This window comes from Diorhabda carinulata, unplaced genomic scaffold, assembly GCF_026250575.1.
Source record: "Diorhabda carinulata isolate Delta unplaced genomic scaffold, icDioCari1.1 Dcau_14, whole genome shotgun sequence".
NCBI classification, from domain to species: Eukaryota; Metazoa; Arthropoda; class Insecta; order Coleoptera; family Chrysomelidae; genus Diorhabda; species Diorhabda carinulata.
In genome coordinates, this window is record NW_026613959.1 from 357,501 (window position 1) to 370,000 (window position 12,500).

Sequence of the window (12,500 nt, forward strand, 5' to 3'; positions counted from 1 at the left end):
CCCTGTACTCGGACTCTATTGACGCAATGTCAGGTAGTATATCGTCCCCCCAGAGCGGTTTCCCGTCTAGGATATCACGCGCCAAAGCGGCTCGATCGGATCGATATCGTCGTTGGACGACTTTGTATTTATACGAACGCTCATGGTTCCTGTTATTAAAGACTGGGGCCCTGCGGTTTCCGTTTGCCTTCGTTTTGGGCTTCCCAGTCCCTGCTTCGTTGAAGAGAGCAGTAATATATTCATTCACTCATAAGAGAGTCATAGTTACTCCCGCCGTTTACCCGCGCTTGCTTGAATTTCTTCACTTTGACATTCAGAGCACTGGGCAGAAATCACATTGAGTCAACACCCGTTGGGGCCATCGCAATGCTTTGTTTTAATTAGACAGTCGGATTCCCCTAGTCCGTGCCAGTTCTGAGCTGACCGTTGAATGGCGGCCGAAGAGGATATCCAAATACCGATTAAGGTAATATGGAACCTCGCAGCAAGACGGTTCCGCGGGAGGCCAAGGCACGGGACCGAACTCGGATTCATAATTATCACAAACTCCAACCAGGAAGGAAAGAGAGATGCTCCAATTACTTCACCTCGCCCAGGCCCGGCACGTCAGCCGTGACCCACTTCCTCGCCAAGCCCGACACGCCCCGATCCTCAGAGCCAATCCTTATCCCGAAGTTACGGATCCAATTTGCCGACTTCCCTTACCTACATTATTCTATCGACTAGAGGCTCTTCACCTTGGAGACCTGCTGCGGATATGGGTACGAACCGGCGCGAGCCTCCACGTGGCCCTCTCCTGGATTTTCAAGGTCCGAGGGGAAGATCCGGACACCGCTGCAACTGCGGTGCTCTTCGCGTTCCAAACCATATCTCCCTGCTAGAGGATTCCATGGAACTCGAACGCTTATGCAGAAAAGAAAACTCTTCCCGGATCTCCCGACGGCGTCTCCAGGTCCTTTTGGGTTACCCCGACGAACTCTCTTGCGAGGGCCCGACTTTTTGACGGTTCCGCTGCCGGGTTCCGGAATAGGAACCGGATTCCCTTTCGCCCGATGGGTGTGTACAAACTTTTTACGTAAGTAAATAAAGCTACACCACATCAACATCGGCTTTCGCCTAGGGCTTAGGATCGACTGACTCGTGTGCAACGGCTGTTCACACGAAACCCTTCTCCACGTCAGTCCTCCAGGGCCTCGCTGGAGTATTTGCTACTACCACCAAGATCTGCACCGACGGCGGCTCCAGACGGCCTCACGGCCAATCCTTCTGCGCACACCGCCGCGACCCTCCTACTCGTCAGAGCTTCATGGTCGCGCGCAAAACGCGAACCGCACATGCCGCTGACGGTCGAGTATAAGCACGACGCTTCAGCGCCATCCATTTTCAGGGCTAGTAACTTCGGCAGGTGAGTTGTTACACACTCCTTGGCGGATTCCGACTTCCATGGCCACCGTCCTGCTGTCTTAAGTTACCAACGCCTTTCATGGTATCCCATAAGCGTCGATTTTGGCGCTTTAACTCGACGTTTGGTTCATCCCACAGCGCCAGTTCTGCTTACCAAAAATGGCCCACTTGGCACTCTGATTCGAGTCTCGCGGCTTCATAAGTTCGAGCAAGCCGGAGATCTCACCCATTTAAAGTTTGAGAATAGGTTGAGGTCGTTTCGACCCCAATGCCTCTAATCATTCGCTTTACCGGATGAAACTCGTACGCTACGAGCGCCAGCTATCCTGAGGGAAACTTCGGAGGGAACCAGCTACTAGATGGTTCGATTAGTCTTTCGCCCCTATACCCAGTTCCGACGATCGATTTGCACGTCAGAATCGCTACGGACCTCCATCAGGGTTTCCCCTGACTTCGTCCTGACCAGGCATAGTTCACCATCTTTCGGGTCCCAGCGTGTACGCTCTTGGTGCGCCTCTTCTCGTAATGAGAACGAGACGCCCCGGGAGTGCGAAGCGTTTACAATTTTTATTTGCAAATCGCTTATCCTCCCTTGGTCTACGCGAGGTAAACCTTTACTTTCATTACGCCTTTAGGTTTAGTTATTTCCCAAAGACTCGCGCACATGCTAGACTCCTTGGTCCGTGTTTCAAGACGGGTCCTGAAATTACCCAAATCGATAGCGTCGTTGATCGGCGTTTCAAAACGAGGTCTGTTCGAGAACACCGTAACCAACAGTCGTTCCGGGACAGAATCGGCATTATGTCCGATTACCGTCAAACACGAAACGCTCTTGCTACGGGCCGAACGCTAATTAATCTAGCGGCCCCGCGCCATATTTCTACCGTCGAGCGAGTCTGTCGGAACATCGAGGGTCCCCATGAATTCGAATAAAATCAAGTGGTCTACCACCTCGAGTCTTAGACAGACACCCAACGGATCACGACGTCCTACTAGAGGAAAAGTGCACGCGTTCGATATCGATTAGAAAAACGTAAAACGCGATTTATTGTAATATGCCGAAACACAAACAATATCCGTCATACAAACGTTCAACTTCAATTATCGAAACGCGAATGAATTTCCTCTTTCGACCTTTCGGGTTTCTCAGGTTTACCCCTGAACGGTTTCACGTACTCTTGAACTCTCTCTTCAAAGTGCTTTTCAACTTTCCCTCACGGTACTTGTTCGCTATCGGTCTCGTGGTCATATTTAGCCTTAGATGGAGTTTACCACCCACTTAGGGCTGCACTCTCAAGCAACCCGACTCTCAGGAGAGATCCTCACGCAATCGGCAACGGTCGCTACGGGCCTGGCACCCTCTATGGGCTGTGGCCCCGTTCAAGAAGGACTTGGACGCGCCGCACGATCTCGTGATAAACGGATCCTCCCTAACACCACATTTCCCGGTGGCCGATATCGACCACGGGATTCGGTGCTGGGCTTTTCCCTGTTCGCTCGCAGCTACTGAGGGAATCCTAGTTAGTTTCTTTTCCTCCGCTTAGTAATATGCTTAAATTCAGCGGGTAATCTCACCTGCTCTGAGGTCGATATATTTATAATATATCTCTTATAATATTTAAATACAATTCGCCAAACTATCATAAAAAAAAACGTGTGTTTAATAATAATATCATCTCTCATATGAAATATAACATTATTTGTTTTTATTTAAAGAGTCGGCAGCAGCAGCATCAGCATCAGCATCAGCATCAGCATCAGCATCAGCAACACACCACCAGCCTTTATACATATATAATATTTTTAATATATATAATTCATATATTTTGTCGATATACCGTGTGTATAAATGATATAAATAAAACACTGGTCAGACGTCCAGTCTTCGAAACTTTATTATTTCTCTCGGACACGACGACCGCGTTATCATTTTATCATAAATATATTATATATACACACACACTTATTTATCGACTATATATACGTCGTATATATGTATAATATATATATATTATATATAAATATAACTCTCTACCAAACAAATTTTATGTATTTCATATAAATACACGATTAATTTATGGTATAGCGGGTTGTGTTCAAAAATTGCGTAACTTTTTCTATAAAAATTTACGCTGCTTTTCGCACTTTAGGATGCCGCACAAATACAAAAAAAAATACGCACAAGTTTGTATGTGCATGTGTTTTTTCTTAATTAGTGTGCGTTATTGTTTCACATCCAACACGCTTAGGCATTATTTTTCTTTAATAAATAGAAAAATTTTAAATTCTAAGCAGTCTTTTAAATTGATACGACCCTCAGTCAGGAGTGGTCCGGGAACGAGTATCCGAGGACCGCAATGTGCGTTCGAAATGTCGATGTTCATGTGTCCTGCAGTTCACAAGTTGACGCGCAATTAGCTGCGTTCTTCATCGACCCACGAGCCAAGTGATTCACCGTTCAGGGTAATCATTTTATTATTATGTCGTTTTCTCATATTCTATTCGTCGTATTTTTAATATTTGATTATTATTAAATTAATAATATTATTATAATATCTTATACGCGTATAGAAAATTTATATAACGACATTTTTTATATATATATATATATATATATATATATATATATATTATAATAAATGGTAATTATTCGAAACTTTTAGAGAAATTATAATATCGTACTTTGATATATCTGATAAATTTTAACCGCTGCACATGTTTTATTACAAACGAGGCGCGCATAGACAGATATCTCGCACGATATATTCCTCCTCTTTATATTATTACAGTTTTTTTTTTATCTTGAAAGTTTTATACAAATTTCGACGGTCGGGCGTAAATCTTCGAACACCTTCGAAATAATACATAAAATATTATTTCTAAAACGAATTTTTATACATATCGATAGAATCGACATGTGCTTAAATTTCGTTTAGGTACCCGGATGAAAATGTCTCAATAACATAATCATCACATATAATCTTGTCGATATTTTCTTGTATTACCTTCAAACGATAAAAAACTTAGGTAATAATATAATAAACGAAATAAAATTTATCCATAAAAATATAGACACACACACGACAACAGACGACGTTTCAATAAACTATATATTTTTCGTTTATTATAATAACGATTCTTTATCAGAACGTTTTTAGTTAACAAGAAATTTTGTTAATGATCGTTCCGTCAATCGTTATAATATATAATAATACATATGTTGTTATTGTTGTGTCGTCATCGTCGTCGACGCCTTCTATAAACTATGATAAAAATTTTTCGTTATATTTTTATTGGAAAAATTTATATATGTAAATATATTTTTATAGACGTATGAATTATATTTATCTTTTTTTTTTTAATTTTATTCGAAACTTGTTCGAATTTTGTAAAAATTAAAAAAAGATTTCAATATATATACATCTATAATATATATATATATATATATATATATAATTTATAACATATATAAATTTCTTTTGAAGAGTTCGATAATTTTGTAGAAGAAAATTCTCTTTTACAATTAATACAGACTTGATTTCGTTTTTTTTTTTTTTGTTTAAAAACGAACAAATACTCTGTAATGATCCTTCCGCAGGTTCACCTACGGAAACCTTGTTACGACTTTTACTTCCTCTAAATGATCAAGTTTGGTCATCTTTCCGAAGCATCGGCGACGCCGAAACGCCACCGCGCTCAGTCCGAAGACCTCACTAAATCATTCAATCGGTAGTAGCGACGGGCGGTGTGTACAAAGGGCAGGGACGTAATCAACGCGAGCTTATGACTCGCGCTTACTGGGAATTCCTCGTTCATGGGGAACAATTGCAAGCCCCAATCCCTAGCACGAAGGAGGTTCAGCGGGTTACCCGGGCCGCTCGGCCAGGGAGGACACGCTGATTCCTTCAGTGTAGCGCGCGTGCGGCCCAGAACATCTAAGGGCATCACAGACCTGTTATTGCTCAATCTCGTGCGGCTAGAAGCCGCCTGTCCCTCTAAGAAGAATTATTTGTACGCCGACAGTAAAAACCGCGAACGGCAAGAGCCGAAACTCAATACCGACGGGCCTTTGGGATGTCGAAATACGCCTAGTTAGCAGGCTAGAGTCTCGTTCGTTATCGGAATTAACCAGACAAATCGCTCCACCAACTAAGAACGGCCATGCACCACCACCCACCGAATCAAGAAAGAGCTCTCAATCTGTCAATCCTTCCGGTGTCCGGGCCTGGTGAGGTTTCCCGTGTTGAGTCAAATTAAGCCGCAGGCTCCACTCCTGGTGGTGCCCTTCCGTCAATTCCTTTAAGTTTCAGCTTTGCAACCATACTTCCCCCGGAACCCAAAAGCTTTGGTTTCCCGGAAGCTGCCCGCCGAGTCATCGGAGGAACGTCGGCGGATCGCTAGCTGGCATCGTTTATGGTTAGAACTAGGGCGGTATCTGATCGCCTTCGAACCTCTAACTTTCGTTCTTGATCAATGAAAGCGTTTTTGGCAAATGCTTTCGCTTCTGTCCGTCTTGCGACGATCCAAGAATTTCACCTCTAACGTCGCAATACGAATGCCCCCATCCGTTCCTATTAATCATTACCTCGGGGTTCCGAAAACCAACAAAATAGAACCGAGGTCCTATTCCATTATTCCATGCACACAGTATTCAGGCAAAATTTTGGCCTGCTTTAAGCACTCTAATTTGTTCAAAGTAAACGTGCCGGCCCACCTCGACACTCAGTCAAGAGCACCGCGGCGGGATTGAGTTGGGCCGCCCTTGCGAGCTAAGCCCACCGGCAGGACGTCCCACGACACGCCAGTTAACACCGCGTACGATGAACCAGCGGCGTGGGACACAGATTCGACTACGAGCTTTTTAACCGCAACAACTTTAATATACGCTATTGGAGCTGGAATTACCGCGGCTGCTGGCACCAGACTTGCCCTCCAATTGATCCTCGTTAAAGGGTTTAGAGTGTACTCATTCCGATTACGGGGCCTCGGATGAGTCCCGTATCGTTATTTTTCGTCACTACCTCCCCGTGCCGGGAGTGGGTAATTTGCGCGCCTGCTGCCTTCCTTGGATGTGGTAGCCGTTTCTCAGGCTCCCTCTCCGGAATCGAACCCTGATTCCCCGTTACCCGTTACAACCATGGTAGGCGCAGAACCTACCATCGACAGTTGATAAGGCAGACATTTGAAAGATGCGTCGCCGGTGCGAGACCGTGCGATCAGCGAAAAGTTATTCAGAGTCACCAAATTGTACGATGACGAGCAAGCCCGCCACCGATTGGTTTTGATCTAATAAAAGCGCTCCTTCCGTCTCCGGTCGGAACTCTGTTTGCATGTATTAGCTCTAGAATTACCACAGTTATCCAAGTAAATGTGGGTACGATCTAAGGAACCATAACTGATTTAATGAGCCTTTCGCGGTTTCACCTTAATTTGGCTTGTACTGAGACATGCATGGCTTAATCTTTGAGACAAGCATATGACTACTGGCAGGATCAACCAGGGAACTGTGTTTTATAATATATATAATATATATTATTATTATTATTATTATATATATATATATATATTTTATAATAAAAAACTATTATCGAAAAAGTTTTAATAACAATATCCAAAAGAGGATAAATTATGATGATGTTTTTTATATTACATATATACTTTATATTTATACATAATATAATAATCATCTATATTCGTGTATAAACACATTATTATTTACTTTTTCTTTTGCGTGTTTGCTGCGCTTATTATTGAAAATATATAATTTTCAGCGCCACGCTTTATTTATATTTTTTCTTATTTTATAAAATTTCACCGAATCGACTATAAATCTATCTAAATTTAATCGAAATGAGAAAAATTAGATGATTACGTCGACCGGGCTACAATTTCGACATTATCTCTACCCTTCGCTAGATTGTAAGCGACATGGTTTATACATTAGGTAATAATGAACGAAATTTTTATTCTCGCACGGAATAATGAGAGTTATCGCAAATATTGTGTATTATATATATAAAAGTGTAATATAATATATATTTTTCATAGACGATCGCATTATGAATCGCTCACGATAGAACGCTAGCTAAATTCGCGATCTCGCAATAGATATTTAATTTGTGGATAAATTGATATAATATCTAAAAAGGGAACCGCTAGCAATATACGTTAATATATTGGAGGAGAACGGGGACCCTTTCAGAAAACTATATAATCCACCGATGTGGAATGACCGAAACAACGTCTTTACGTAAATTATAACGAGTTTATTAAAATTTAACGAGACGTCAACTTCGATACACCACACATATATGTGCGCTGTACAACGGTACGCCTTCTACATTAACATTAATAAAGATGTATAGTGAAAATATATAAAAGATGTATTGTGAATATTAAAAAGAAGTATTATGAAATTACATTTTTTCGTATTTAGAAGCCGTCCGAGGTGTATCTATCACATAAAAGTGTTATGAAAATATTAACAATAAGGAAAAAAAGTATTATGAAATTAGATCGCCGCTCGATGTATGAACGTACGAGGTGTATTATATAAAAGTTGTATGAAAATAGAAATAATAATGAAAAACAAGTATTATGAAATTAAATTCCGCTCGATATAGGAACTTGTCGAGAAAGATGATTTGTGAAGTTGAATGGAGATATTTTGTATGTAGAAGTCGTCCGAGGTGTATGACATAAAAGTGTTATGAAAATATTAACCATAAGGAAAAAAAGTATTATGAAATTAGATCGCCGCTCGATGTATGAACGTACGAGGTGTATTATATAAAAGTTGTATGAAAATAGAAATAATAATAAAAAACAAGTATTATGAAATTAAATTCCGCTCGATATAGCAATTTGTCGAGAAAGATGATTTGTGAAAATTGAGTGGAGATGTTTTGTATTTAAAAGCCGTCCGAGGTGTATGACATAAAAGTGTTATGCAAATATTAACAATAAGGAAAAAAAGTATTATGAATTTAGATCGCCGCTCGATGTATGAACGTACGAGGTGTATTATATAAAAGTTGTATGAAAATAGAAATAATAATGAAAAACAAGTATTATGAAATTAAATTCCGCTCGATATAGCAATTTGTCGAAAAAGATGATTTGTGAAAATTGAGTGGAGATGTTTTGTATTTAAAAGCCGTCCGAGGTGTATCTATCACATAAAAGTGTTATGAAAATATTAACAATAAGGAAAAAAAGTATTATGAAATTAGATGGCCGCTCGATGTATGAACGTACGAGGTGTATTATATAAAAGTTGTATGAAAATAGAAATAATAATAAAAAACAAGTATTATGAAATTAAATTCCGCTCGATATAGGAACTTGTCGAGAAAGATGATTTGTGAAGTTGAATGGAGATATTTTGTATGTAGAAGTCGTCCGAGGTGTATGACATAAAAGTGTTATGAAAATATTAACCATAAGGAAAAAAAGTATTATGAAATTAGATCGCCGCTCGATGTATGAACGTACGAGGTGTATTATATAAAAGTTGTATGAAAATAGAAATAATAATAAAAAACAAGTATTATGAAATTAAATTCCGCTCGATATAGCAATTTGTCGAGAAAGATGATTTGTGAAAATTGAGTGGAGATGTTTTGTATTTAAAAGCCGTCCGAGGTGTATGACATAAAAGTGTTATGCAAATATTAACAATAAGGAAAAAAAGTATTATGAATTTAGATCGCCGCTCGATGTATGAACGTACGAGGTGTATTATATAAAAGTTGTATGAAAATAGAAATAATAATGAAAAACAAGTATTATGAAATTAAATTCCGCTCGATATAGCAATTTGTCGAAAAAGATGATTTGTGAAAATTGAGTGGAGATGTTTTGTATTTAAAAGCCGTCCGAGGTGTATCTATCACATAAAAGTGTTATGAAAATATTAACAATAAGGAAAAAAAGTATTATGAAATTAGATGGCCGCTCGATGTATGAACGTACGAGGTGTATTATATAAAAGTTGTATGAAAATAGAAATAATAATAAAAAACAAGTATTATGAAATTAAATTCCGCTCGATATAGGAACTTGTCGAGAAAGATGATTTGTGAAGTTGAATGGAGATGTTTTGTATGTAGAAGTCGTCCGAGGTGTATGACATAAAAGTGTTATGAAAATATTAACCATAAGGAAAAAAAGTATTATGAAATTAGATCGCCGCTCGATGTATGAACGTACGAGGTGTATTATATAAAAGTTGTATGAAAATAGAAATAATAATAAAAAACAAGTATTATGAAATTAAATTCCGCTCGATATAGCAATTTGTCGAGAAAGATGATTTGTGAAAATTGAGTGGAGATGTTTTGTATTTAAAAGCCGTCCGAGGTGTATGACATAAAAGTGTTATGCAAATATTAACAATAAGGAAAAAAAGTATTATGAATTTAGATCGCCGCTCGATGTATGAACGTACGAGGTGTATTATATAAAAGTTGTATGAAAATAGAAATAATAATGAAAAACAAGTATTATGAAATTAAATTCCGCTCGATATAGCAATTTGTCGAAAAAGATGATTTGTGAAAATTGAGTGGAGATGTTTTGTATTTAAAAGCCGTCCGAGGTGTATCTATCACATAAAAGTGTTATGAAAATATTAACAATAAGGAAAAAAAGTATTATGAAATTAGATGGCCGCTCGATGTATGAACGTACGAGGTGTATTATATAAAAGTTGTATGAAAATAGAAATAATAATAAAAAACAAGTATTATGAAATTAAATTCCGCTCGATATAGGAACTTGTCGAGAAAGATGATTTGTGAAGTTGAATGGAGATATTTTGTATGTAGAAGTCGTCCGAGGTGTATGACATAAAAGTGTTATGAAAATATTAACCATAAGGAAAAAAAGTATTATGAAATTAGATCGCCGCTCGATGTATGAACGTACGAGGTGTATTATATAAAAGTTGTATGAAAATAGAAATAATAATAAAAAACAAGTATTATGAAATTAAATTCCGCTCGATATAGCAATTTGTCGAGAAAGATGATTTGTGAAAATTGAGTGGAGATGTTTTGTATTTAAAAGCCGTCCGAGGTGTATGACATAAAAGTGTTATGCAAATATTAACAATAAGGAAAAAAAGTATTATGAATTTAGATCGCCGCTCGATGTATGAACGTACGAGGTGTATTATATAAAAGTTGTATGAAAATAGAAATAATAATGAAAAACAAGTATTATGAAATTAAATTCCGCTCGATATAGCAATTTGTCGAAAAAGATGATTTGTGAAAATTGAGTGGAGATGTTTTGTATTTAAAAGCCGTCCGAGGTGTATCTATCACATAAAAGTGTTATGAAAATATTAACAATAAGGAAAAAAAGTATTATGAAATTAGATGGCCGCTCGATGTATGAACGTACGAGGTGTATTATATAAAAGTTGTATGAAAATAGAAATAATAATAAAAAACAAGTATTATGAAATTAAATTCCGCTCGATATAGGAACTTGTCGAGAAAGATGATTTGTGAAGTTGAATGGAGATGTTTTGTATGTAGAAGTCGTCCGAGGTGTATGACATAAAAGTGTTATGAAAATATTAACCATAAGGAAAAAAAGTATTATGAAATTAGATCGCCGCTCGATGTATGAACGTACGAGGTGTATTATATAAAAGTTGTATGAAAATAGAAATAATAATAAAAAACAAGTATTATGAAATTAAATTCCGCTCGATATAGCAATTTGTCGAGAAAGATGATTTGTGAAAATTGAGTGGAGATGTTTTGTATTTAAAAGCCGTCCGAGGTGTATGACATAAAAGTGTTATGCAAATATTAACAATAAGGAAAAAAAGTATTATGAATTTAGATCGCCGCTCGATGTATGAACGTACGAGGTGTATTATATAAAAGTTGTATGAAAATAGAAATAATAATGAAAAACAAGTATTATGAAATTAAATTCCGCTCGATATAGCAATTTGTCGAAAAAGATGATTTGTGAAAATTGAGTGGAGATGTTTTGTATTTAAAAGCCGTCCGAGGTGTATCTATCACATAAAAGTGTTATGAAAATATTAACAATAAGGAAAAAAAGTATTATGAAATTAGATCGCCGCTCGATGTATGAACGTACGAGGTGTATTATATAAAAGTTGTATGAAAATAGAAATAATAATGAAAAACAAGTATTATGAAATTAAATTCCGCTCGATATAGCAATTTGTCGAGAAAGATGATTTGTGAAAATTGAGTGGAGATGTTTTGTATTTAAAAGCCGTCCGAGGTGTATGACATAAAAGTGTTATGAAAATATTAACAATAAGGAAAAAAAGTATTATGAAATTAGATGGCCGCTCGATGTATGAACGTACGAGGTGTATTATATAAAAGTTTTATGAAAATAGTAATAATTATGAAAAACAAAGTATTACGAAATTACCTAAGTTTGGTGACTGGCCGGCAGAGGGCGCTAGTATCTATAAAACCGTGTTCAGTTTGTCGTCTCTCCGGCAGAGGGCGCTAGTGTCTATAAAACTGTGTTTAGTTTGTCTTCTGGCCGGCAGAGGGCGCTAGTGTCTATTAAACCGTGTTAAGTTCGGTGACTGGCCGGCAGAGGGCGCTAGTGTCTATAAAAAGGTGTTTAGTTTGTCGTCTCTCCGGCAGAGGGCGCTAGTGTCTATAAAACTGTGTTTGGTTTGTCTTCTGGCCGGCAGAGGGCGCTAGTGTCTATTAAACCGTGTTAAGTTCGGTAACTGGCCGGCAGAGGGCGCTAGTATCTATAAAACCGTGTTCAGTTTGTCGTCTCTCCGGCAGAGGGCGCTAGTGTCTATAAAAAGGTGTTTAGTTTGTCGTCTCTCCGGCAGAGGGCGCTAGTATCTATAAAACCGTGTTCAGTTTGTCGTCTCTCCGGCAGAGGGCGCTAGTGTCTATAAAACAGTGTTAAGTTCGGTGACTGGCCGGCAGAGGGCGCTAGTGTCTATAAAACCCTATTAAGTTTGGTGTCTGGTCGGCAGGATATAGGAACTTGTCGAAAGAGTTGAATTGTGTAAATTGAATGGAAATTTTTTTTATGTAGAAGCCGTTCGAGGTATATTATATAAAAGT

At 38.2% G+C, this 12,500-nt stretch overlaps 2 non-coding genes and 1 pseudogene across 2 annotated transcripts; all 3 read right to left on the reverse strand.

The window, feature by feature from the left end:
- Positions 1 to 2,993, reverse strand: part of LOC130903149 (large subunit ribosomal RNA) — a 7,061-nt pseudogene extending 4,068 nt beyond the window's left edge.
- A 721-nt stretch (positions 2,994 to 3,714) lies between these two features.
- LOC130903167 (5.8S ribosomal RNA) lies at positions 3,715 to 3,870 on the reverse strand. The gene has a single exon (XR_009060575.1). It is a non-coding gene; the product is annotated as a 5.8S ribosomal RNA (ribosomal RNA).
- Positions 3,871 to 4,985: 1,115 nt separating this feature from the next.
- Positions 4,986 to 6,907, reverse strand: LOC130903199 (small subunit ribosomal RNA). Its single transcript, XR_009060606.1, has one exon. It is a non-coding gene; the product is annotated as a small subunit ribosomal RNA (ribosomal RNA).
- Positions 6,908 to 12,500: the final 5,593 nt, after the last annotated feature.